This window comes from Macaca fascicularis, chromosome 3, assembly GCF_037993035.2.
Source record: "Macaca fascicularis isolate 582-1 chromosome 3, T2T-MFA8v1.1".
Taxonomy (NCBI): domain Eukaryota; kingdom Metazoa; phylum Chordata; class Mammalia; order Primates; family Cercopithecidae; genus Macaca; species Macaca fascicularis.
The window spans coordinates 125708214-125735801 of record NC_088377.1 but is presented as its reverse complement, the minus strand read 5'-3'; the positions used below and the strand labels follow the sequence as shown (position 1 = coordinate 125735801).

At 37.2% G+C, this 27588-nt stretch overlaps 1 long non-coding RNA gene across 1 annotated transcript; it reads right to left on the bottom strand.

The window, feature by feature from the left end:
- Window positions 1-365: 365 nt before the first annotated feature.
- On the bottom strand, window positions 366-24584 carry LOC135969905 (uncharacterized). Its single transcript, XR_010585259.1, has 2 exons — window positions 24483-24584; window positions 366-614 (listed from the first exon to the last, which is right to left on the bottom strand). It is a non-coding gene; the product is annotated as an uncharacterized lncRNA (long non-coding RNA).
- Window positions 24585-27588: the final 3004 nt, after the last annotated feature.

Genomic DNA, 27588 nt, shown 5'->3' with positions numbered 1-27588 from the left:
TTTTCTTTTAAATGAGTGCTTCTGAGTTATGCTAATCCTTCCTTGGCTGCTAACGGATATGGTATTTCAGGATGCAGTTGGAAAAATCTATACCCTGCATCAATTTGAAAGGAGATAGGAGGCCACAGAGATATTAGACATGTTTAGGACATCTCTGAATGACTGAGATTTCTACATTTTATCTCAATATTTTGACACAGCCTTTACGGAAACTCATATTTTTCTTCTGCCTCTACCTTGAGGAAGAAGAATTAATATATTGTAATCTATCTTTCAGAGAAAGGTGTCTAATGGTCTAATCCACCAACTTCAGTATGCTGATTTATGAAAGATTGCTCAAACCCAGTGAATAATAGCACTTCCCCTTCTTTCTCAAAAAAGGAACATTTGCTTTATTTTGGCAAGGAATAATTAAGCTAATTTCTCCAAGAACCTTGAAATAAGTGGCAACGAATAATGGATTTGTCCTTCAAAGAACATTTCAAGCAAGCATCTTATCAGCTACGAATTCATTTGAGGCAGTTCCAGGTCAGCCATAGGCGATTTTTCTCATTAAAATGCTGTTTAAACGGTTGTATCCAGATGACACAGGAGACATATCAGACAAGCAATACCTGCAAGAAGAATTGGTGAAGTATTGATTTTTCATCAATCAAAAAGTTTACTAAGCAGATGAAAATAATTTGCCTCCACAGTGACATTTTCCTGAGGTCTTGCTAGTACTTTAAGGCATTGTTTTTTCTTTAACACCCAAACTTTAATTACCAGAAAAGGTTAGCATCAAAACAAAGGACATGTTGGTAATTTAGAGGCCACATCAGAAAAATAAATTCCTTTTGGTTTGAATGAATTTTTAGTCTCATCTCCTTCTCCCATTTTGGCCACATCCCCCTCCCCCATATGACCATGCTTTCCTGTGTTCATGATCATTCTGTTAACAATGGATAGATTTGGAGATTTCTTTCTAGTTTTATAAGTTTTTCTAAGTTTTTTACATCTGTCAGTAAGCGCAACTATTCAGTTTAAAAAAAGAAGCAGTATTTTGTAGCAGAGAAGTATGAGTTGAGGACATAGGAATCCTGTTTTACATTTCTTTTGATATTTACTCACTGAAGGCCTTTGGGGGAAAATTATTTCATCTCCCTACATCTCAGCTTCCATATTGACAAAAATTTTATTGTTCTAGATGACCTCTAGGGTACATTCCACTTTTCAAATCTCCTTGGTTGCTCATTATTGATTTTAAAATTCTCACAGAATGAATCTGAATAATTGTTGCATTTCCCTTATTGAGGAAGTATCTTTGATTAGAGTTCATTTAGCATAAACTCCTTCTCCAAGTAGGACATCCTTACAGCATCCCAAACCAACAACCCTCTCATTGCCGCTGGGATACTTCAGGTGACATAGTGCTCCCTGTATAGTAAGGAACTTTATTTCCTCTTGGCGCAGAAAGAATTGTTATTATTTCTTTATGCTAAAACATTGACTTCACTCTACCTGTCTCTTGTTTTTCTAGTTCTGCTCTCTGGAAGAACTTGAAATAAATTTAGCCCCTTCTAGTTTCTTCATCTAACATTTAGTAATTTTGGCTATCTCATAGCCAAACTTCTAGCTTGCAAATTGTGCCCCGATTTCCTTTTGGGAACACCCCTGTTGTGTTTTGTCTTGGAAGAGGAAGTGTTTGCCTCCCATAAAAGACACAGGGATTTCTCTTTTCTTCATTCCCTCCTATAGCCAGGGTCAGATACCTGACCTGATCCAACTCCTTGATCAGATTTGAATTTTAAGTGAGTACTGCAGCTGCAAGAACCTGAGGGCAGGTCTGTTCATTCATCATTAGTGACATTGGAGGAAGGTAGCGGTGGGGACCATATGGCTCCTATGTGTGGCTCTGCTGGACTTCTGGCTGCCCTGTCTCAGAGTTCCCTTCATCTTTGCTAAGCCTTATCCACCCACCACTTGTGGATTTTGTGAATAAATTTCCCATTTGAATAAGACAGCTCTAGTTAGGTACAACCACAGCTTTAAAAAATAGGCTTAGAAGCTGGCAATTAAGATGCTTGAATTACATTCCATGAAATTTCTCCCACATATTTGGAGGCCAGTACCATTATGCCTGTGTATACTTTTCCCCAAACTTTTACCCGTTTCCTTTGATACCATCCCCAGACTTTCCAGCATCTTGTAGATTTATAATGGTGCTTAGCTACATTCTCTTTCTTCTTACTGTTTTTGACATGATTCTCTTAATAGTGTAGATCAGAGTTGAACTGGCTTTTGATGCAGTAACATTATACTTTTGGCTGAGTTTATTGTCAATGCAAACTCCAATGCCTGGTTTTCCCTGTTCCTCAAAAAACATATACACTTAACTAATTGATTTTTCAAAGCGAATAAAAGTTTTTTATATTTAATTAACCTTGCCTGTCCAGATATTAATGAATTCAAATTCATATTGACGAACTTTGTTTTCAAAATTAGTTTGTGTTACTTGAAAATTTGACAATTCTGTTTTTGACATTTGACCAAGTTGTTTTTAAGCATACAGCAAACCATAGAAAACTATTTCTGGAAGAAAATATAATAGAATATCAATTCTGTAAAATGCTGCTGAAAAAAAAAATACCATGCTCAAATACATGTGAAAAATGCACATATTAAATCAGCCTTTTTGAGATTTAAAATATATATTGATAATTAAAAACCAAGTAGAATTGACTTGGAAATTTCCCTCTCCAGATTGACATTCGTAAATTAATTTAGCATTTCCCAAACTGAATATAACAAGTGGATGAATGAATCTAAGAGCCTAAAGAATGGTTTTCTGAAATAAGACAATCAGATAAGAATAGAGAAAAAAGAAAAAAAGGAAAGAACAAAAGCTCTGAGAAATAGACTCAGTAAAGAGACTGAGTAAAGAGACAGAATCTGAAACTCACTTGTGTCCCTGAAGGAGATGGGGAGAATAGAACCAATTTGGGAGACATATTTCAGGCTATTATCCATGAGAACTTCCCCACCTAGCTTGAGAGGTAAACATTCAAATTCAGGAAATTCAGAGAACTCCAGTAAGATACTTCACAACAAAATGATCCACAAGACACATAATCATCAGATTCTTCAAGATCAAAGTGAAAGAAAAATTTTATTTTATTTTATTTTATTTTATTTTATTTTATTTTTTTGTGAGACAGAGTCTCGCTCAGTTGCCCAGGCTGGAGTGCAGTGGCACGATCTCGTCTCACTGCAAGCTCCACCTCCTGGGTTCTCGCCATTCTTCTGCCTCAGCCTCCCGAGTAGCTGGGACTACAGAGGCCCACCACTATGCCTGGCTAATGTTTTTTGTATTTTTAGTAGAGATGGTGTTTCACCATGTCGGCCTGGATGGTCTCAATCTCCTGACCTCATGATCCACCTGTCTCGGCCTCCGAAAGTGCTGGGATTACAGGCGTGAACCACCACGCCTGGCCCAAGAAAAATTTTAAAGGCAGCAAGAGAGAAAGGTTAGTCACCTACAAAGGGAAGCCCATCAGACTAACAGTGGACCTCTCAGCTGAAACCCCACAAGTCTGAAGAAATCAGAGGCCAATGTTCAACATTCTTAAGGAAAACAAATTCCAACCCAGAATTTCATATCCAGCCAAACTAAGCTTCATAAGCAAAGGAGAAATAAGATCATTTTCAGACAAGCAAATGCTGAGCAAATTTGGTACCACCAGACCTGCCCTGCAAAAGCTCCTGAAGGAAGCACTAAATATCGAAAGGAAAGACTGTCAACAGCCACTACAAAAACACACTGAAGTACACAGACCAGTGACACTATAAAGCATTCACACATACAAGTCTGCAAAATAACCAGCTAACACTATGATGACAGGATATGTCATGTATGTCAATACTAACCTTGAATGTAAATGGGCTAAATGCCCCCAAGTAAAAAACAGAGAGTGGCAAGCTGGATAAAGAACCCAGACCCATTGGTATGCTGTTTTCAAGAGACTCATCTCACATGCAGTGACACATGTTGTCTCAAAATAAAGAGATGAAGAAAAATCTACCAAGCAAATGGAAAACAGAAGAAAGCAGGGGTTGCAATCCTAGTTTCTGACAAAACAGACTTTAAACTAACAAACATCCTAAAAGACAAAGAAGAACATTACATAATGGTAAATGGTTCAATTCAACAAGAAGATCTAACTATCCTAAATATATGTGCACCCAACAGGAGTACCCAGATTAATAAAACAAGTGTCTAGAGACCTTCAAAGAGAATTAGACCCCCACACAATAATAGTGGGAGAATTTAACACCTCACAATATTAAATACTAATATAATACCTGACAATATTAAGGAGATTATCAAAACAGAATATTAACAAAGATATTCAGTACCTGAATTCAGCACTGGATCAAATGGATCTAATAGATATCTACAGAACTCTCCATACCAAAACAACGTAATATACATTCTTCTCATCGCCACATGGCATATAAAGTTGAACACATAATCAGAAGCAAAACACTCCTCAGCAAATGCAAAAGAACTGAAATCATAACAATCTCTCAGACCACAGTGCAATCAAATTAGAAATCAAGACTAAGAAATTCACTCAAAACCATATAATTACATGGAAATTGAATAACCTGCTCCTGAGTGACTTCTAGGTAAATAATGAAATTAAGGAAGAAATTAAGAAGTTCTTTGAAACTAATGAGAACAAATATACAACATACTAGAATTTCTGGGACACAGATAAGGCAGAGTTAAGAGGAACATTTGTAGCACTAAATGCTCACATCAAAAAGTTAGAATGATCTCAAGTTAACAATCTAACATTACAACTAAAAGAACTAGAGAACCAAGAGCAAACAAATCCCAAAGCTAGCAGAAGCCAAGAAATAACCAAAATTACAGCTTAACTGAAAGAGATAGAAACACGAAAAGTCCTTCAATAATTAACAGATCCAGGATCTAGTTTTTGAAAAAAAAAAAAAAAAAAAAAAACAACCACAGTAGAATAGATTGCTAGCTAGACTAATAAAGAAGAAAAGAGAGAAGATTTAAATGAACACAATCAGAAATGATGAGGGGATATTACCACTGACCCCACAGAAATACAAACAACCATCAGAGAATCTTACGAACACCTCTATGCACATAAACTAGAAAATCTAGAAGTAGATAAATTCCTGAACGCATACACCTTCCCAAGACTGACCCAGGAAGAAATTGATCCCCAAACACACAAATAGTGAGCTCTGAAATTGAGTCAGTAATAAATAGTCTACCCACAAAAAAAAAAAGAAAAAAGAAAAAAAAAAAAAGCTGGGACCAGACAGATTCACAGCTGTACAAAAGATGTACAAAAAAGAGCTGATATCATTCCTACTGAAACTATTCCAAAAAAATTGAGGACAAGGAATTCTTCCTTAACTTGTTCTACGAGGTCATCATCATCCTGATACCAAAACCTGACAAAGATACAACAACAACAAAAAAAGAAAACTTCAGGCCAATATTTTTGATGAACATCAATGCAAAAATTCTCAACAAAACACTGGCAAACCAAATCCAGCAGCACATCTAAAAGTCTATCCACCATGATCAAGGAGGCTTTATCCCTAAGATGCAAGGTTGGTTCAGCATATGCAAATCAATAAATGTGATTCATCACATAAGCAGAACCAAAGACAAAAACCACATGGGGCCGGGCATGGTGCCTCACACCTGCAATCCCAGCACTTTGGGGATCAAGGTGGGTTGATCACCTGAGGTCAGGAGTTTGTGACCAGCTCAGCCAACATGGTGAAACCCCGTCTCTACTAAAAATACAAAAATTAGCTGGGCGTGGTGGCACACACCTCTAGTCCCAGCTACTCAGGAGGCTGAGGCAGGAGAATCGCTTGAACCCAGGAGGCAGAGGTTGCGGTGAGCTGAGATTGCCCCACTACACTCCAGCCTGGACAACCAGAGTGAAACTCCATCAAAAAAACAAAAAAAATACCACACAGTTATCTTAATAGGTGCAGAAAACACTTTCTACAAAATTCAATATCCATTCAGGTTAAAAGCTGTCAATAAAGTAGATATTGAAGGAACACAGCTCAAAATAAAAAGAGCCATCTATGACAAACCAACATCATACTGAATGGGCAAAAGCTGGAAACATTCCCTCGAAAATGAGCACAAGAAAAGGATACCCTTTCTAACCACTCATATTCAACATAGCAATATAGCATTGGAAGTCCTGGCCTGGGCAATCAGGCAAGAAAAATAAATAAAGGGCATCCAAATAGAAAGAGAGGAAGTCAAACTATCCCTGTTTGCAGATGACATGATCCTATATTTAGAAAAACCCTATAGTCTCAGCCTAAAACCTTCTTAAGCTGATAAACAACTTTAGCAAAGCCCCAAAATACAAAAATCAATGTGCAAAAATCACTAGCATTCCTATACACCAACAGCAGTCAAGCCAAGAGCCAAATCAGGAACAGAAACCCATTCACAACGGCCACAAAAAGAGTAAGCCTAGGAATACAGCTAACTAGGGAGGAGAATGATTTCTGCTAGGAGAACTACAAACCACTGCTCCAGGAAATCAGAGATGACACAAACAAATGAAAAAACATTCCATGATTGTGGATAGGAAGAATCAATATTGTAAAAATGATCATAGTGACCAAAGTGATTTACAGATTAAATACTATTCCAATTAAACTACAATTGAGACTCTTCACAGATCCAGAAAAAACTATGTTAAAATTAATATGTAACCAAAAAGAGCCCGAATAGTCAAAGCAATCCTAAGTAAAAAGAACAAAGCTGGAGGCATCACACTACATGACTTCAAACTATACTACAGGGCTACAGTAACCAAAATGGCATGGTACTGGTACAAAAACAAACACATAGAACAATGGAACAAAATAAATAACCCAGAAATAAGGCCACACTTACAACTATCTGATCTTCAAAAAGCCTGACAAAAATAAGCAATGGGGAAAGAACGCCCTTTTCAATAAATTGTGCTGGGATAACTGGCTAGCCATATACAGAAGAGTTGAAACTAGACCCCTTTCTTATAACATATACCAAAATTAAGTCAAGATGGATTGAGGACTTAAATGTAAAACCCCAAACTATAAAAACCCTGGAAGACAACTCAGGTAATACCATTCAGAACATAGGTACACGCGAAGATTTCATGACAAAGATGCCAATAGCAATTGCAACAAGAGCAAAACTTGGTAAATCTAAAGAGCTGCTGCACGGCAAAAGAAACTATCAACAGAGTGATCAGGTAACCTATGGAATGGGAGAAGAGTTTTGAAAACTATGCATATGACAAAGGTCTAATATCCAGCATTTACGAGGAACATAAACAAACTTACAAGAAAAACAGCCCCATTAAAAAGTGAGTAAAGGACAGGAACAGACACTTTTCAAAAGAAGACATAGTTACAGCCAACAATCATATGAGAAAATGCTAAATGTCACTGACCATTAGAGAAATGCAAATCAAAACCACCATGAGATACCATCTCACACCAGTCAGCATGGCTATTATTAAAAAGTCAAAAAGTAACAGATGCTGGGGAGTTTGCAGGGGGAAAAACGAATGCTTATACATTTTTGGTGGGAATGTAAATTAGTTCAACCATTGCGGAAGACAGTGTGGCAATTCCTCAAAGACTTAAACAGAAATATATCGGGAGAACCAACTCCCAATATTTCAACATAGGTTCTTTTCTATTTTCCCTAAGTGTCAGCCAGTCTGACAAATAAAGAGAAAGAGTACAAAGAGAGAAATTTTAGAGCTTGGCCTCCAGGGGTGACATCACATGTCAGCAAGTTCCTTGATGCCCGCCTGAGCCACAAAACCAGCAAGTTTTTATTAGGAATTTCAAAAGGGAGGAGTGTACGCATAGGGAGTGGGTCACAGAGATCACATGCTTCATAGGGCAATAAAAGATTAGAAGGCAAGGGGCAGAACAAGATCACAAGGTGAGGGTGAAATTAGAATTACTGATGAGGTTTCACGTCCCACTGGGCATGTATTGTCTTGATAAACATCTTAACAGGAAACAGGGTTTGAGAGCAGACAACCGGTTTAACTAGAATTCGCCAGGCTGGAATTTCCTAATCCTAGCAAGCCTGAGGGCGCTGCAGGAGACCAGGGTGTATTTCATCCCTTATCTTCAACTGCATAAGACAGACACTCCCAGAGTGGCCATGTTAGAGACCTCCCCCTGGGAATGCATTCCTTTCCTAGGATTATTTCTTGCTGGGAAAAGAATTCAGCAATATTTCTCCTGTTCACTTTTTACAAGAAGAGAAATATGACTCTGTTCTGCCTGGCTCCGCAGGCAGCCAGACCTTAGGGTTATCTCCCTTGTTCCCTGAAAATTGCTGTTATCCTGGGTTTTTTTTTAGGGTGCTCAGATTTCATATTGTTCAAACACACATGTTTTACAATTTGTGCGGTTAACGCAATCATCACAGGGTCCTGAGTCGACATACAGCCTCAGCTTATGAAGATGACGGGATTAAGAGATTAAAGTAAAGACAGGCATAGAAGTAAGAGTATTGAATGGGGAAGTGATAAATGTCCATGAAATCTTCACAATTTATGTTCAAAGATTGCAGTAAAGACAGGCATAAGAAATTATAAAAGTATTAATTTTGGGAACTAATAAATGTTCATGAAATCTTCACAATTTATGTTCTGCTGCAGCTTCAGCAGGTCCCTCTGTTTGGGGTCCCCGACTTCCCACAACAGAAATACTATGGAAATACTATTCAACTCAGCAATCCCATTACTGAGTATATACCCAAGGGAATATAAATCATTCTACTGTGAAGACACATACATACATATGTTCATTGCAGGACTATTCACAATAGCAAAGACATGGAATCAACCTAAATGCCTATCAGTGATAGGCTGGATAAAGAAAATGTGGTACATGTAAACCATGGAATACTATGTAGCTATAAAAAAGAACGAGATCATGTCCTTTGCAGGGACATGGATGGAACTGGAGGCCATTATCTTTAGCAAATTAACGCCAGAACAGAAAACTAGATATTGCACATTCTCACTTATAAGTGGGAGCTAAATGATGCAAACACATGGACATATAGAGGGGGACAACACACACTGGGGCCTATCAGAGGGTGGAGGGTGGGAGAAGAGAGAGAATCAGGAAAAATAACTAATGGGTATGAGGCTTAATACATGGGCAACAAAATAATCTGTACGATAAACCCCTGTGACACAAGTTTACCTGTGTAACAAACCTGCACATGTGCCCTTGAACTTAAAATACGGCTTAAAAATAAGAATTCATAGCCATCTTTTAAATTTCCCACACCTATCTTCTTCCTTGTAAGAATTGATGATAGCTTATACATTTTTAGAAATATGCTAAAAATTTTTAAAGATGATTTTTAAAAATTGAAAAAAATTTATGTAGCTAAACATCTAAGAATATATGAACTCTATAGATAGAATATTCAGTCTTTCTACAATCAACTAGACCATGGAGACTTATTTTTTCACAGAGCATTTTTCAACACCGGTATGGTAAATTTAGTAAAACTGTGTCAGTAAATATTTTGGTACTATGGTTATCTGCCTAGCTTTCTAATCTCAAATCTTGGTCTAATGAATGACACACATGTAACAGTGCTATGAGCAAATATTAAGACTATTTGTTGAAATAAGCCAGTTTTTAAAAAATCAACTTATTGACTTAAAATCAGTTTTATTATTTACATACAATAAAATGTGCTCCTTTAAAATGTACATTTTTATGAGTTTTGGCAAATGCATACATCTCTGTGACTATCACCATAGTTATTATTTAGAATATTTCCATCACTCTGCAAAATTCTCTCATGCCCCTTTGCAGTTAATCCTCTCCGAATCTCTGGTCCGGGCAATGAATGGTCTTTTTGTCATGGTAGATTATATTTCCTTATCTCTAGAATGTTATATAAATGGTGCCATATACAATGTACTTTTGTGTCTGAAGCTTTTGTTTGTTTATTTTTTGTTTAGAGACAGAGTCTCACTGTAGTGCAGTAGTGTGATTATGGCTCACTGCATCCTGAAAGTCCTGGGCTCAAGTGATCCTCCCCACTCAACCTCCTGAGTAGCCTCTTTGCATGTTTTTGTAATTCATTCATGTTCTGTGTATTGGTGGTTCATCATTTTATTGCTGAGTAGTATTCCACTGTATGGATATAACACAACTTGTTTATCCATTCACTTGTGATGGGCCATAAGACTGTTTCTCATTTTTAGCTGTTATAAATAAAGCTTTTATGAACATTTATGTATAAGTTTTTGTGTGTACACCAGCAGTGTATGATAGTTTTTCCACATCCATGTCAACACTTGGTTTGGTCAGTCTTTTAAATGTTAGCCATTCTAGTGGGTGTGAGGAAATACCTCACTGTGGTTTTAATTGGTAACTTAGATGACTCATGATGCACATTTTTCATGTGCTTATTGACCATTTATATATGCCTTCTTGTGAAGTTCCTGTTCAACTTTTTGTCTATTTTTAAATTGTGCTGTTTGTCTTCTTTTATTTATTTGTTTATTTATAGAGACAGAGTCTCACTCTGTCACCTAGGCTGTAGCAGAGTGGTGCGATCATGGCTCACTGTAGCTTTAAACTCCTCCCACTTCAGCCTCCTGTGTCTTTTTATTATTAATATGTGAGAGTTCTTTATTTACCTACATGTATCTAATTATATATGATACACATACATGTATGTATATACGCAGTCTTGTATATATGCACATATGCATATATATACACACACACACACACACCACACACATATATGCATATATAGTATTTTGGATATATATTCGATATTTTCTCCCAGTCTGTGGTTTGACTTTTTACTTCTTAATGGTGTCTTTTGATGAGCAGTAGCTTTTAATTTTGATGAAGTCTAATTTTTTCTTTAATGTTCTTGCTTGCCTTTTAAAACGCCTTCCTAGGGCATCTTTGCCTGCTCCATGGTCAAAGAGAAGCAGTGAATTTTCTCCTTGTATCCTTGTGTTGGCTCATTTCAGCCATCACGTTAAAACTTCCTTCCATTCCCTTCCCCCTTTACCTTTCCACAGACTTAAAATGAGTTGGCTGGAAAAGAGAGTAAGCTTCTAGTTGTTGGGAAATCTACATCAGCTAATATGACAGGGCAATGGTCAGTCCTAATTTAAAAAGAACACAGAACATTTATAACATGTTAAACTTTACACCAGAAGAACACTCTGAGAGACCTTTCTTGACCACCTAATTGATAAGGCTCCCAAGTTACTCTTTACCGTGTAACTGTGGGAATTTTCTTCAGGTGCAATTATCATTAATTATCTTCTTTGTTTGTTTATTACCTATTTCACATATGACCCCAACATAAGACTGTATGCTTTTCTGTCTTGTTCACCTGTAATTGGTGCATGAATGAACCAGTAGAGGGACCAGATTGCCATGTGGCTGATGGTATTGACATCAATTTGGGGCTTGTGGCTCCCACCACTTCAGCCTTCCATCTCTGTCACTTTCTCTCATTATGTTTGTGAATTACTATATGGGGGTAAAACCTTTCATGGAACTGCTAAGCTCATTCCTTTATGGAGGCAATCCCTCAATTTCTCCACATTTATGAAATTTGGGATTTCTGAAACTTCTATGTTCATTGTGGATAAGGGAAGATTCAGAATAAGGATAATGGGGGAATTATTCAGAGATTGTTTCTTTCTGTAATTTCCTCTCTAGCCTTTTAGATGGGTAATTAACAATAGAATATTGGTTTTCTTAGATTGTTGCCTAGTAGCATAAGTTTGGTTAAAGCAGTCCTGCTGGCATTCTAGAAAAAGGTTACTTTTACTGGGGTTTATCATTCAGCTGCTGAAATTCACACTGCGTGAAACTTGGCATGACAGCTCTCAGCTCAGTTGCAACTTAGAAGAAAACAGATTTCGCTTTGCTTAAATTGTTTTCGATTGACTGGTTAAGAATAAATTAAAGGTTCTTGTAGGTAATAGCTTCTGCATTCAATTAAAAAATATCATCAGGCAGCTGCTTTTTTTCCTCCTTGAAAGTACAGAAATGTTTTTGAGCTACTTAATTGATTTTCCTATGAAGTTTTTTGACTGACAGACTGTGCCTGATTCTTCCTCAACATTTTTCACTCCCACCAATATAGGAAGAGAGAATGGGAATTGGATGAAAAATATAATCATCCTGCTATGTAAAATCTGAAAGGCCAGTCAATTCATCTCTTTATTTCTTTATTCATTCAAACATTGATTCATTGATTAAACATTTATCTCTCAATTTGGTCCAGGTTTGCTGCACAAGCATTTAATGTTTATCACACTTGGGTTTTTTTTTGTTTACAAATGACTGTAGTTTGCTATTCTGTAAGCTCCAAGTTGGCAGGTGCCATGTGTTTTTTATTTAGTGCTGGATAGTAAGAACCCAGAATAGTGGATGATGAATTGTGAACTTTCAATAAGCATTTGGTAGAAGGAGGGAAGGAGGGAGGGAGGGAGGGAGAGAGGGAGAGGAGAGGAGGGAAGAAGGGAAGAGTTAGCAAGAGCTTAAAGTTAGCAAGAGCTTAAAGACAGCTAATGAGTTCTGTGCTCTGCAGAGCCACGGAACATCAGGCAGGAGGATGCTAGGAGCACACATACCAGAGGCCAAGGTTGCTCAAACCTTTCTTTTCTTTGTTTAATATGGTCAAAGAGAGATTCTTCAAGAGGTTTTCCCCCTTAACAATGTAGGCAAGTCATGCTTTCTAAACCAAAAAATTCATTGTATGTCACACTATGCCATAGAGGCTCAGGCTGTATTCTTCATATTGAGAGGACAGTAGTTGTGCATTTTCTTCTGTAGCTGCTGGTAAGGGGCCCAGACTTGGAGATGGGGGCCTGGAGTTCTATTCTACCTTCCTTTACAGTTGGCTGAGAGACTCTGGGGCACCTGCCTAGTCTTCTGTACTTTAGTTTCCTCAGCTCAAAAATGAAGGTAATAATGACAAGAATACCAGCTTCATTGGGTTTTGTGAAACTAAGATGTGCATCTATGTGAATGTGCTAGAAGAAAAGTCATTATTTTAAAATAAATTTGTGTTGATATTATAAAGAGAAATCGAGACAGTTTTGGATCTTTCACCCCGCTACCCCTGGGGGCAAAACAACTATATTTAATTGGCTCTTTCCCTTTTCATTTGGGTCTCTGCTTAAATATCACCTCATTGAAAGCTTTCCCTGACAATTCTGTTTAAAGCAACATACGTCACTCCATGGAGCCTATCAATCTGTTTTATTTTTCCTCTTGGCATTTACTACTACCTGGCATTATACTAAGCATTTAGATTTTAGAATGTTAGGCGGGGCTTGTTTGTTTTGTAAACCTGGGTTTGACCCACTGTAGATACTTAGTTAGTTTTTGTGGAAAGAAGGACCTGTCTCTCCAAATGTGACACAACAAGTTAATTGCTCTCTTTGCTCATTCTCTACCTCTAGAAAAGCTTTTTTTCTGGGAAATGTGGCCAAGAGCAGGAGGTGCTGTATTGTCTTGATATCACCATGAAGAATGCACTTATCAGTAACACACATTTTTGTTGTATTGATGAGATTTTGGTGACACCTTAGTCCACCAGTTACCAACTTGGGGCTCACAAGGCCAGAAAAGTTATTGGAGCTCCTTTTAATACTTCAGAAAGCCTAATGAAATCCATCCCACTCTCCTTAATAAGGCTGTAGGGGAAAACTAATAAATAATTCAGAGGCTGTAAAACTTTCCCAGGTCACAGTAATTCAGTAATTTTTTTCATGGTGTTCCTAGGCCCAAAGACATTCCTAACAGTTCTGTTGATCAAATATTTACATCCAAATGACTTAATAGTAATAGTTTATATAGTATCTGAGAGATGTTGTTATGTTTTCCTAGAAAATTTAAAATATCTTGTACTGTCCTTATGAACTTGTTGCAGTAATCTAGAGTGCCTTGGCACACAGTTTGGGAACCATGGAGATGATAAGAGCTTCTAAACAGTGTGTCTTTCCCCTTTTACTAAGACCAGGTTGCTATAATTTAATTTGGCCATTGATGATATCATAGGAATTCCTGAGACAAGAGCACTGAGCCATAAGTAACTCTTGGAGCACAAGTCAAGGAGTTATGGTGTTTGACTTTAACAGGTGGAATCCTGCCTCCATGGTGGCCAATACTGAGCAACCAAGAGTTCCATGTTCTAAGGGATGAGATTATTACTTAATCTTGTTTATTAGTAACCTTATAATCTTGATAGCCATTTATATGATTTCATAATACTACTATCATAAACTTTGCTGCTAATAAATCATTTGTGATCTGGATTAACACTGACCAAAAACTAGTGATAATATAGGCAGAACAAATTGTTTATTGCTTAATACATATGCATTTTGCTTGGTAAACAAAATCATTTGAAGAGTCCACTGACATGACGGGCACAGATGAAGTAAACTTTTTTAAAAAGTTACATTTGTGGTGAAAATATTTTGAATAAGTTATCCAGTCCTTTAGTTAGATGTGGATGCACCTTAGTCTGATTAGTGAAGTGGCTCACAAACTCACTTGAAAGAGAAATAGTGAAGGCTAGCTCTGCAGGAGACTACCTGATTTCATTATGTGACGATTTTGATGAGGAGCACTGTCAGAGGGTGACATTTTTTAATCCTCCTCTCAGACTTTGGATTCTGGATTTGTATATACATAATCCAGCATATGCAGTAGGTGCCTGACCTTGAAGGTCTAGGATGGTTTGAATCAATATTCAACCATCTAATTGTATGAGTTTGGGGTCTGGCTTATTTTCATTCATTAGATTGAGTTGTGAAAAAAAATCTTTTTCACAACTATCTTCACAAGCTATCTTTTAGGAAAAGCTATAATTTGAAGTTTAAGAAGTTTCATGAATTGGCAGTCACAATTATAGGTAGAAGATCAACAAGGCAATATAAGATTTGAACACTATAAACTAACCAGACCTAACAGATATCTGTAGAACATTCTATGCAACAACAGAATATACACTTTTCTCAAGTTCATATAGAACATTATCAAAGATAGATCATAAGCTAGTTATAAGACAGGTCTCATTAAATTAGAAAGAATTGCAATCATACAGAATATGTTCTCCAACCATAATGAGCTAGAGACCTGCAAGAGAAAGAAATTGAGGAAATCTATGATTGTGTGGAAATTAAACAACATACTCCTAAAAAATCAATGGGTTAAATAGGAAATAAAAGAGAAAATTAGAAAATACTTACATATAAATGAAAATGAAGATACCACCTACCAAAAGTTACAGATTACAGCTAAAGGATATACTGAAGAAGAAGAAATATTACAAATCAATCACCTCACCTTCCACTTTAAGACACTGCAAAAAAAAGGGCAAACTAATCCTAAAGCAAGAATAAGAAAGGATACAGTAAAGATTAGGACAGAAATGAATGAAATAGAGAATTTAAAAATACAGAAAAATCAATGAAATTAAGAGTTGGTTCTGAAAAAATGAGCAAAATTAGCAAAACTTAAGCTACTCTGAAGCCTGAAAAGATGTTGTTGAAAATAATGAAGACTAAAATAAGTGAAAAGATATCCTATGTACATGAATCAGAAGACTTAACGTTGGTAAAATGGCAATAGTCCCCAAATTGGCTTATAGATTTAACACAGTCCCTTTCAATACTCCACCTGGTTTCTTTGCAAAAACTGACAAGCTGACTTTAAAATTCATTTAAAAAATTGAAGAAAGCCAGAATAACTAAAATAATCTTGAAAATGAACAAATTCGGAGGACTAATGCTTTCCAATTTCAAAAGTTCATACAAAGCTACAATAATCAAAACAGTGTGGTACTGCAAGAAGGGTGGACATGTGGATCAATGGACTGGAATTTAGAGTCTAAGAATAAATTCTCACACTGGCAGTCAATTCACTCTTGACAACTGCTAAAACAAGTAGGGGAAGGAATCGTCTTTTCAATAAATAATACTGGTACAACTAGTTATCCACCAGCAAAAATTGAAGTTGGACCCCTACTTCACATCATATATAAAAATTAAGTAAAAGTGGATTATAGACTTAAAATCAAGAGCAAAACCTCTAACCCTGTTAGAAGAAAATATAGGCATAATTCTTCATTACCTTGGATTTGGCAATGATACTTTAAATATGTCACCAAAAGCACAAATAACAAAAGAAAAAATAAAACAATTGACTTAATCAAAACAAACTTTTGTGCTGCAGAGGGCACCATCAAGAAAGTGAAAAGATGACTTACTTAGTGGGAGAAAATATTTGCAAGTCACAGCTAATAAGGGACTGTATTCAGAATATGTAAAGAACTCTCACAACTCAATAATAAAGAGAAAAACAGTACAATTTAAAAAATGGTAAAGGATCTGAAAAGACCTTTCTGCAAAGAAGATATACAAATGGTAAGTCAAAAACACAATAAGACACCACTTTACGTTCATTAGGATGACTATAATAAAAAGATAATTATAAGTGTTGGTGAGGATGTGAAGGAATTAAGACCATTATATTACTGCTGGTAGAATGTAAAATGGTACAACCACTTTGGAAAACATCCTGAAGTTCCTCAAAAATTTGAACATACAGTTATCTTATGACCCAGCAATCCTATTCATAAGAAATGAGAACATATATCCAAACAAAAAGGTTGTACATGAATAATTGTAGCAGCATTATTTATAACAGCCAAAAGTAAAAACAACCCAAATGTTCATCAACTGATGAGTGGATAAAAACTGTGAGGTATAGCCATACAATGGAATATTACTGGGCAATATAAAGGAATGAAGTACTGATACATCATGCACACTATGTGGATAAATGTTGAAAGCATTTTATTAAATGAAAGAAGCTAGTCACAAATGACCATATATGGTATAATTCCAGTCATATGAAATGTCTAGAATAGTCAAATCCAAAGAAACAGAAGTAGATTGGTAGTTACTTAGGGCTGGGAGGATTTGAAAGGATAGCTAAAAAGAATATGGATTTTTATGGCATGATGAAAATGCTCTAAAATTTTGGTGATGCTTGTAGAACTCAGAATATGCTAAAAACCATTGACTTATAGTATTTAAATGAAAGATATGTATGGTATATGAATTACATCTTAATAAAACTTCTACCCGGCCGGGCGCGGTGGCTCAAGCCTGTAATCCCAGCACTTTGGGAGGCCGAGACGGGCGGATCACGAGGTCAGGAGATCGAGACCATCCTGGCTAACACAATGAAACCCCGTCTCCACTAAAAATACAAAAAAATTAATCGGGCGTGGTGGCGGCGCCTGTAGTCCCAGCTACTCGGGAGGGTGAGGCAGGAGAATGGTGGGAACCTGGGAGGCAGAGCTTGCAGTGAGCCGAGATCGTGCCACTGCACTCCAGCCTGGGCGACAGAGCGAGACTCCGCCTCAAAAAAAAAATAAAATAAAATAAAATAAAACTTCTACCCAAAAGATCAATAGTGTATCAGCAGTAGACTATATACATCAAAGAATAAATTAATGAATTAGAAGATTAATCTGAGAAAAATCACTCTGAATTCAGCACAGAAACACCAAGAGATAGAGAATATGAAAGAGAAATATAGTTTGAGAAGCCCTAGCTTGTGTCTAGTGGAGTTCCAAAAATAAAGAATATAACATATGGGAAAAAGAAGGTATTTACAAAGATCATGGCTAATTATTTTCCATAATTTAGGAGAGATCAAAAGCCCCAGACTGAAGGAGTTCATACTGAACTCACATACTAGACAAAAAACAAATAAACAAACAAACAAAAAACACTGCAAATGCTGAGAGAAAAATCATGTTGCTTTTAAAGGAATATTTGGACTACAAAAAATTTTTATTCAGTGACAATGGATGCCAAAAATAGTGAAACATCTTTAAAGTGCTGAGGGAAATAAACTATTACTACAAACTCTGTATCCATCTAATCTACCATTGAAGAATTAAAATAAAGACAACTCAGAAATCTAAAAAGTTGGTCTGGTGTGGTGACTCAGGTCTGTAATCCCAGTGCTTTGGGAGATCAAGATGGGTGGATCACCTGAGGTTAGAAATTCCATACCAGCCTGGCCAACATGATGAAAACCTGTCTTTACTAGAAATACAAAAATTAGCCAGGCATGGTGGCACATGCCTGTGATCCCAGGAGAATCTCTTGAACCCGGGAGGCAGAGGTTGCACCACTGCACTCCAGCCTGGGCGACAAAGCAAGAGCTTATCTCGAAAAAGAAAAATAAAATAAGAAAGAAATCTAAAATGTTTCACTACTCATGGATCATTGCTTTACGAACTACTAATTGATGTAATTCAGTAGGAAGGAAATTAAATCCAGAAGAAAACTATGGACTTAACAAAAAATAGTAAGCAAAGAAATTGTAAGTATGTTGGGTATAGTGGAAATACAACTGAGTCCTATCCAATCATCCTATATTTCACATCAAAGTATCAAGCAATATGATCACATTTGATACTGAACAGATTTGGGGTCTTAATCTACGAGAATCTTTTTGTGGCTTGAAAAGATTGAGTTTCCTACAGATAGAGCTGAGATACTTTTTTTCTCTTCTTTTCTTTTCTTTTTTTTCTTTTTCTTTCTTTTTTTTTTTTTTTTTTTTTGATACGGAGTTTCGCTCTTGTTGCCCAGGCTAAAGTGCAATGGTGCCATCTAGGCTCACTGCAACCTCCGCCTCCTGGGTTCAAGCAATTCTCCTGTCTCAGCCTCCTGAGTAGCTAGGATTACATGTGCTCACCACCATGTCCAGCTAATTTTTATATTTTTAGTAGAGATGGGCTTTCACCATGTTGGCCAGGCTGGTCCTGAACTTCTGACCTCAGGTAATCAACCCACCTCGGCCTCCCAAAGTGCTGGGATTACAGGTGTGAGCAACTATGCCTGGCCAAGCTGAGATACTTTTTAAATGTTCTTTGAGTGTGTATGTGGTGTGTGTGTGTGCATGTGTTTGTGTGTGTGTTTGGTGTTTGTTTGGGGAGAGAGGTATATCTGACTTGCTACAGGCCTTCCCTCCTCCACTCAGGAAGTTTGTAGTCAGCAAACCAAATTATTGAAATGCAAGTACTGGTGCTCCTTGGTTCTTTACCTTCTCCCTCTATTCTCTAGCTCTTACACTTCACTCGTCTCACTCCCTTCTCCCTTTCCCCGTCCTCTATCCCTGTTGGTAGTAATTCCTCCACTGATTGCTAGACACTGGGTGAAAAGCCAAAAAGCTATTTAGTGTATCGATAGTGAGGAATCCACTTGGTGGTTAGTTACATTTAACCTGAGTCCTGCAATGAGCAATGATAGTGCCACTGCACTCTAGCCTGGGCAGCAGAGGGAGACCCTGTCTCAAATAAACAAACAAACAAACAAACAAAACTATAGTCACTGGAAACTATTACAATGGGTTTTGTCTTTTTTATTTCTAGCATCATCTAGTCAGTATATCAATATGAGATGAAAGGCCAACTGTTGGCCAGACTTTGGAATAGCAAGTCTCCTGTAAATTACACAATGTACCGAGCTCAAAGGCTCAGAGAACATGAGGATCATTGTTCTTTGGATATGATGCAGTACTGCTAAGTGCCTTTTCATCTTATACACCAAGTTCTCATATGATTGAGAAAACCCACTCTCTGGAGGTCCAAGGAGGCATCATTAAATGGTGACTGTTGGTGCAGTAAAGTCTTAGTTCTGCCTCAGTGACCTGATCTATTATCTCAAAGCCTCATTCTCTTTCCGAGTCACAATGTTACTTTTCTTTTTATCTTGTAAGGGCCTAGAGCATTTATAGCATTGACGTCAGTAATCTGATGACTTCCGTGCAGTCGGCAGAGATCAGCTCACATTTCTATCATTCATTCGGTTGAACAATCACAAACAGAAAGACAAGCAGACCCCTTTCCACTCTTGTGCTATGTTTACTCTAAGTACTTTGCTGAGACTTGGCAACAACCAATGGAACCAGGAGATAATTTGTTTGGATTAGGTCAATAGTCATCCTCTGAGGTTTTTATCTATCTTGTTTTTGATGCTGCAGTGGTCTCTCTTCTGACATTTCATCCTACTCATTAATGATTTAGACAAATCCATCTTATAAATGACACAGAGAGCTGAATCACTAGCATTTATTTTTGAAATTCACATTTAAGTCAATAATTATTTTTTTAAAATGCTGTCAATATACGCCTACTAAGCTTAGTTTCTTAAGTAAGAAAATATAGATGGAAACTCAGAGAATTCCACTTTCTCTATGCTATATAGAGATGTACAAACATGTAGCTGCTTAGAAAGGCCACTCTCACTGCTCTCATAATTTCAATTATTTTGAAGAAGGTGTTTCTTTTCTTGATAGATTAAGTTTAGTAACTTTTTTTAAAGAAAGAGAATAGTTAGGGAAATAAGTACTCTGTAGTTTCTATGTTTCTATGTGAATCTCTAACCATGCTTTGTATTTTGATTTTCATGGCTCTTCCCTTTAAAAAAATAGGTTGCCTATGTCAGATATTCAGACTCTTTCATGAGTTCTAGTGCCTTTGCAATATACCTCTTATTCTATCATCACAGCATCTACCTCATCTTAATACATAGCGTTTCACAGTTTTCAATCTCTGGTATCTATTTTGGTTTTTACAACAACCCTATGATGTAAGGGAGTCAGATATTGCATGCCTTTCTATTTTATCCCTGGTGTGAAATATTTTTCTTCTGATAATTAGTGTAACTATAATAAAATTAATTCGGCTTCGAGAATTTTACAATGCCCAGTGATATAACATTTCTTGAGAGTACCATGAAATAAACCTGGAACCAAGGTAGTGGGAAAGAGGGTAGCATCTAGAAAATATCAGAAAAGCCTAGAACATAAAGTATAATTAAAAAATAAAAACAAAAATAAAAAAAGAAAGTATCAGAAAAGCCTGGAGCTACACTAAAACAATGCCGTGGTTGGCTTCTTGGCCTCTTCTGTGTTTTTCATGCATGCCTCTCAAGCCACATGTTAATCTTCCGTTACATTTTCTTTTGTTCACCCTCCCTCCTGATTTTTAGTGATTCCCCTAGGAATCACTAAAAAACAAAGAACAAACAGGTTCTTTGTCTTTGTTTTTTTTTTTTTAAGTGACCTTTATAAAAAATTGAGATATGGATTAGGGAGGAGCTCGAATACTATACAAGTCAGGAGAAGTAACTGCTGGCTGCTTTGACAGTCAACTTCAAAATCTCACTTGCTTAACAAAACAAAGAATTATTTCCTGCTCTTATAACAGTCCGATGAAGGCCAGACAGATTTACTCCAATGGTATCTCAGAGATTCAGGCTGCTTCTACATTGCAACAATAGTATCTCAAAATTCTTTGCTTCCAATATCACCAATGAGAGAGAGAGAGAGGAGAATTGTAGTGAATTCACACTGGCTCATAACTGCCTTGGACTCATAGTAGCACCTCATACACACTCACATTTCCATTGGCCAGAACTAGTTATGCAGTTCCAACCTAATTACAATGCTGAAAACTGTAGAAGAGTATGGAGAGTATTTGGTGAGGACTGTTTCTGCTGTTAAATTACAGAATTATTTTGATTCGTAGAAAATTGGAGCTGAAAAAGATTTTATAGGACATCTAGACTAATCTATTTCTTTCATTTTACAGATTAGAGAAGAATCAGAGATTAGAGCAGTTAAGAGACTTGGCCAAAATTGTATATTCCCAAGACATGACAGAGGGAGGAATTTCTATTATAATAACCAGTGTTTATTCAGCTCTGGTTATGGGCCAGGTATTGTGCTAACATATTTACATGTCTTCTCTCCCTGCTGCGTCACACTAACCCGGTGAGAAAGACACTGCTCTTATCTTCATTTTAAAGATGAGAAAAATGACAAGTAAAATATCTCAGGTCACACAGGTAATAAAAGGCAGAAAGGATATTCAAACCCAGACTGCATATCATGAAAAATGCCGCCTTACAATCAATCTATTTTTTGATGCCCACTCTTTTTGCTCTGGTCCCCAAATTCCCTTTGGGATCATACCAAGAGATGATACAGCTCTAAGATTAAATAATAGAAAAGTCTTCATCAAAGGACTCTGCTGCAGGAACTTTAAAAACAGAAACTGCTGCAATATCCTTAATTGTCTAGAAGACAGGTTGAAGTTACTTGTGAGAGTAGAGACAAAGCTACGACATAAACATGGGCAAATCACTACTGGATTAGCATGGAGAAATCTGCCCCTGGCTATACAGAGGGTGTTTCCCGTAAGGCCTAGAAGGATTTTCTGTCATGTGGGAAGTAGTCATTTCACAATACTAGATCACAAACATTAACTTACACCCATAAGTAAATGAATGGAGAAAATAAATGTTGCAATGTGTGTGTGTGTGTGTATGTTTGCATATATATATATACACAGTGTGTTCAAGGATTGTCCTCTACTCTTTACCACAAGTAAAGAATATAAGTAACCTTATCAAAATTTTCCTAAGACCATTAACGACTCATTACTTCATTTTAGAGGTCACTGTGGCCTACCACTGATTCAATCTTAAATGACCACTGCTCCTTGACTGTGAACAGCTTTTATCAAAGCAGAACCAAGTAACATCCACTTGATCACAGTTAGAAGTATGCTTCTAACTCACTTAAAGGAAGTAATGGGTTAACGGATCACAAGTTATCACAAGCTTACTTCTTAAAGAGGCCACTTCCTTTTCCTTTGGAATCATGTAAAAGTTACTTTCCATTACAAAAGCATTAGATAGCAAGTTATAAAGCACTAGGCTTGAAACTTTAAGACTGTTCTAAAAGGTGAGTGGGTTATTAGAACAACAACAACAACAACAACAAAAAAAAACCAAGAGGACCTATCCTTTCTTCATGTTACTAAAGAGTCCTCTCCAGGCACTAAGACATTCTTTCAAAGAAAAAAGCAAGTGGTTGTAGGTGACAAAAGGTGACTTTTCCATGGCCCTGTGAAACAAACCATCCCTTTACACCCTTTGTCTTTCTGCCTAGACACCCCTGGCTAAGTAAAAGATTGTGGTAGCCAGGTCTCTGGGCAGGTGATATCTAGCACCACATTGAAAATATATCCTAGGTGCAGTAATGGGACGAGAATGGAGATAGCTGCTGAATGATGAAGACGGGAGTGCACAAGGGTGAAGTGATGAAACAGGTACAGAAACACTTGTTTTCACAGGTCAGATGGGCAGGAGCAATATTCTAATACTAACCTTTGGGATTATATATTTATATATATATATATATATATATATTTGTTACCTATTTGCAAGGCTCTCATCACAAATGGCCACTGAAGGAATAATAGCATGATTGCTAACCTATTTCCATGGACTCTAACTCCCATTTCCATGGACTCCCAGAGACCAGAAAGCAACAGCAGACAGGAAACCTGTCTTGATTTTACTGAGGCATCTCAGATGCCTCCTTTTTGTTTTAAAGTATAACGAGGACAGGACATGCATAAATGACCACAATTTCCAAGAGGGCAGGACAATTCTGGGAAGCTTGACATCAGGTTCTATCAAAATCATCTCATAGAATTCTTAAAAAACAAGTCCCAAGTATAAAAATAAGCTAATATATTAAAGAGGAATAAATGTAAAGCCAGATATAAAGTTAAATTAATTAAAAGATAAGTTGGAATGTTATGTTTACTTTAAATTTTCAACAATAAAATCAAGTGGAAATATTCAAACATCTATAGATTATTTTTTAAAATGCAAACATGAAGCCAATTAATTCAAGATGAAATTAATCTACATGACAATATTTTCTTTCAGGCAATGAAGAAATGTAAAGGACAATTTATCATGCCATATGTTTGTCTTTTATGGATTTCTTGAGGGAGAGACTGTAAAATAAGCATAACAAAATGACAGTCAGTTTATTTCTTTTTTAAATAAAATTGACTCACGTTTCACCAGTTAGAATATGGTTTGCATAGTCTGGTATTCTCAAGAAGCAAAAACTTTTTACAGACTTCATCTGAGGAAGGGATCCCAGGAATTGAAGTGGAGGACAGTGGCAAGTGAAGCAGGGACAGCGAGAAAGCCGGCACAAGGATGCATTCTTGAGTTAGTCACTGCTGTGGGCAACTGAGACGTTGATAATCGGCGTTGCCTATGCCTGAGTGGACCATCCAGGGGATGCGTGGGGGCATTTATCCACCGGCTCCCATTCTCCACTGATGAAGACTTTCCCTCTGGCATTAACTCTCTTGCATTTCTAGGCTACACAAGTGTGGAAGTGTGGCAGGGTCTCAAGGGGTCCTTCAAGGTGGTAGCAGAAAAACTACCAAGGTCAGAAAGTGAGAGAAAATTGGTGAAACTTACATGAGGTGACCAGAGGAGCTGGCTGCAGCAATGTCTGTAGTGACAGGTGAGTTCAGAGGAAGAGAAACAGAAACAAGAGGAGTCCACTGCATCTGATGACCCAGTTCTAATTACTTGCTGTGACTGCCAGGAGTCTAGTATTGAGAATAATTCAGTCCAGTGATGCTGAACTCAGCAACAAAGAGCCCAATGTTTATGAGGGTGCGAGTTATGGTATTCCTTAAATTCATTCTCATTTTATGTGATCTGGATAATAGAGGGTCATGCCTGTGTCCTCTTTGATGGAAGAGAGGTACAGGAGGACTGTGGCTAATGGGGTAGCCAGAAACCAACATGACTTACTCTATATGTTCTCTTTCATAGGAGTGTTTAGATACCACTCAGATATATAAAATAGAATAAGATTCTTTTCTCAGTATCTAAAAATTTCTGCCATGATTTCGACTGGCAGAGAATAACCAATTCTTTGCTTTGGTTTTCTTCAAATTGAAGAGAATGACCCATCAAGAGTACGACAATGAGAATTTTCTACATAAATATTATTAGAAGATGAAATGATACTTTTTAAAGAAGAAGAAAAGAGAACTGTATATTATACACAATCTATAGATCTCTGAGTCTCCAATATTCTAGTTACATATCTAATTTTAGCCACGTTCTTCATGCTATATAGCTTTGGGCAGGTCCACATTTTCTACTTCTATTCCTGAAGGATTTGGCCAGGTCCTATGCAGGGGAATCCGTTAGGGGCCATCTTTCTTTCAACCCCAAATGTCTCAGGTTTCTGGGGACTTAAACTTCACATCTTTTCACTTCCTTCATATTTCCTGGGATCTCTAATACTTCCTTTCCCTCTAGTTGCCCGGGGACAAATCAAGAATCCCTGTTCCTTTATTATGTAACACAATTTAACGTCTGCTTTTTCTCTATCTCTTTCTTCCAGACTAGCCCAGAGGCTGTTTCTTTAACAGAATAACAATAAGACCCAGAAACAAACCTTCCCAAATAAATTCTGCCACTCATTCAGAATATAGCTCCAGTGTGTTTACTTTTTAAAAAAGGGAAATTTTTTTCCTTATAAATAAACTAAAGTCCAATTCTCCAAAATAGGCTTCGAGCTAGCTTAAGTTTGAAGCCTAAGGAAGATTCCAGAGAAATGTTAGTAGGATTTCAAGTGGCTACAGAAGCCTATGCTTGTGGAAAAATATTTAAATTCATCTCTCAGCTAGAACAGGAGAAGGACATAAGGAAGTTTTTTCCCTAGAGTAATGGAGATAATCAAGCACCAGAAATTCTAATTATGATTACTTTAATGATGAAGCATATGACTTAGAGATGCCATATGTAGTGGAATAAATAGAACTGAATATTTAACCAGGTAAAAGAAAGGATGAATAAAATAACCACAGAATCAGATTATTAATTGAAAGTCTTGAGTTATGAACTAAGACATTAAAACTTTTATATTGGGATTAGAGAGTCCAGTTATTTCCCCTAAGAGTTTGCTCCTTACTCTAACTTAAAATGGAATGGAACCCTTGATGTAGGAGGTAGAACTTGAGGGGACTTATTTCTTCTTAAATTGGTGGAAGATATTTGGACAAAAACAGTCCTTTGTTGTTAATGCTCAAGAGCATCCAGGTGATATTTAGGCAGTGCTGATGATTGATAAGAGAGATTATGCGTGATAGAGGAAGAAACTCCCATCCTACCAAATGTAAAATCTAAGTGCTCTTTGTTTAAGCCAAATGACAAACTGTATCCCAAAACATAATGCACATACTAAAATTAATTAGGACAATAGAGTAAACTAAATAATGCAAGCAAATATTTACGTATTTGAACACTTTTTTTTTTTTTTTTTTGAGATGGAGTCTTGCTCTGTCACCCAGGCTGGAGTTCAGTGGTGTGATGTCGGCTCACTGCAACCTCCGCTTCCCGGGCTCAAGCTATTCTCCTGCCTCAGCCTCCCCAGTAGCTGGGACTACAGGCACCTGCCACCATGCTAGGCTAATTTTTGTATTTTTAGTAGAGACGGTGTTTCACCATATTGGCCACGATGTATTTGAACACTTCTAAGGTCCTCAGTGCGAGGTGAGCTGGAATAAAAACTATCTTGAAAGAGTTATTCTAAAACTGCATTGGTTTTCCATTCACGAAATGCAATTGTATTTCCTTCAAAGTTATTTTCCAAGCTGACCATACTTATGAAACTATTCAGAGAAATGATGACACACTCTTTGTATGCATAGTTTTTTTAGGAAATTGATTTTTATTCTTCATGCACCAAACTTGCATTCACTATAGCCAGAAACTCAGAGGCAGACATCTTTGCAAATAGCATTTTGCTTTGCCATTCCTGAGAACTAGAGAACTGGCACCGGCTAAGGGGTGTGGGTTTGGGATTGGAGGATGTACGGGCATCAGCTCTACTGTGGGCCCTTATTGCCACTCTGTGGTTCTGAAGATGAGATCCACTTGGATTATTGCAGATAAAGCCTCTTCACTGTTGCAACTGAGACTTGTGGACGCATGTATAGTGATGCCAAGCAAATTCTGTGACTTTGTTCCCATCCACATGTTATTTATCAAGCTCCCACACACCCTGCAAAATGCCATTTGTAGATACCTTTGTTTGTACAGCTATTACCCCAGGTTTTAAATCTGCTTTATATCCTCACGCTTAGGACTCTGCCTGGCCTTGGTCTGCATGGTATGAGTAGCTAGTGTGTAGCTTCTCTCCAGCACGCCATCTCACGTCACATTTTTGTGCGCTCTGTGTACTATAGCCCAAGGTTAAGCAACGCTCCATCCCCTTACCAGCAGGGGTTCCTAAGGCATTGTACCCCAGGTCAGCTCAGAGCTCCTGAACGTTTCTTTCTCACAGGAGAAAATGGTTACCTCAGCCTGGTAAGAATATTTAAGGAGCCAAACCCAGCTCTGTGTCTGATCAGATTAGCTGTAATCTTGTGGCCTTTTGCTTTGAATATGTGATGAATACTTTGACTTATGCCAAACTCCAGCATCTAAGTCTTCGTGACATCTGCCTTTCAACTACATCTGGGTGAGTCCTTATCTTGATTATCCACCTGCCACCCAAGTTTCT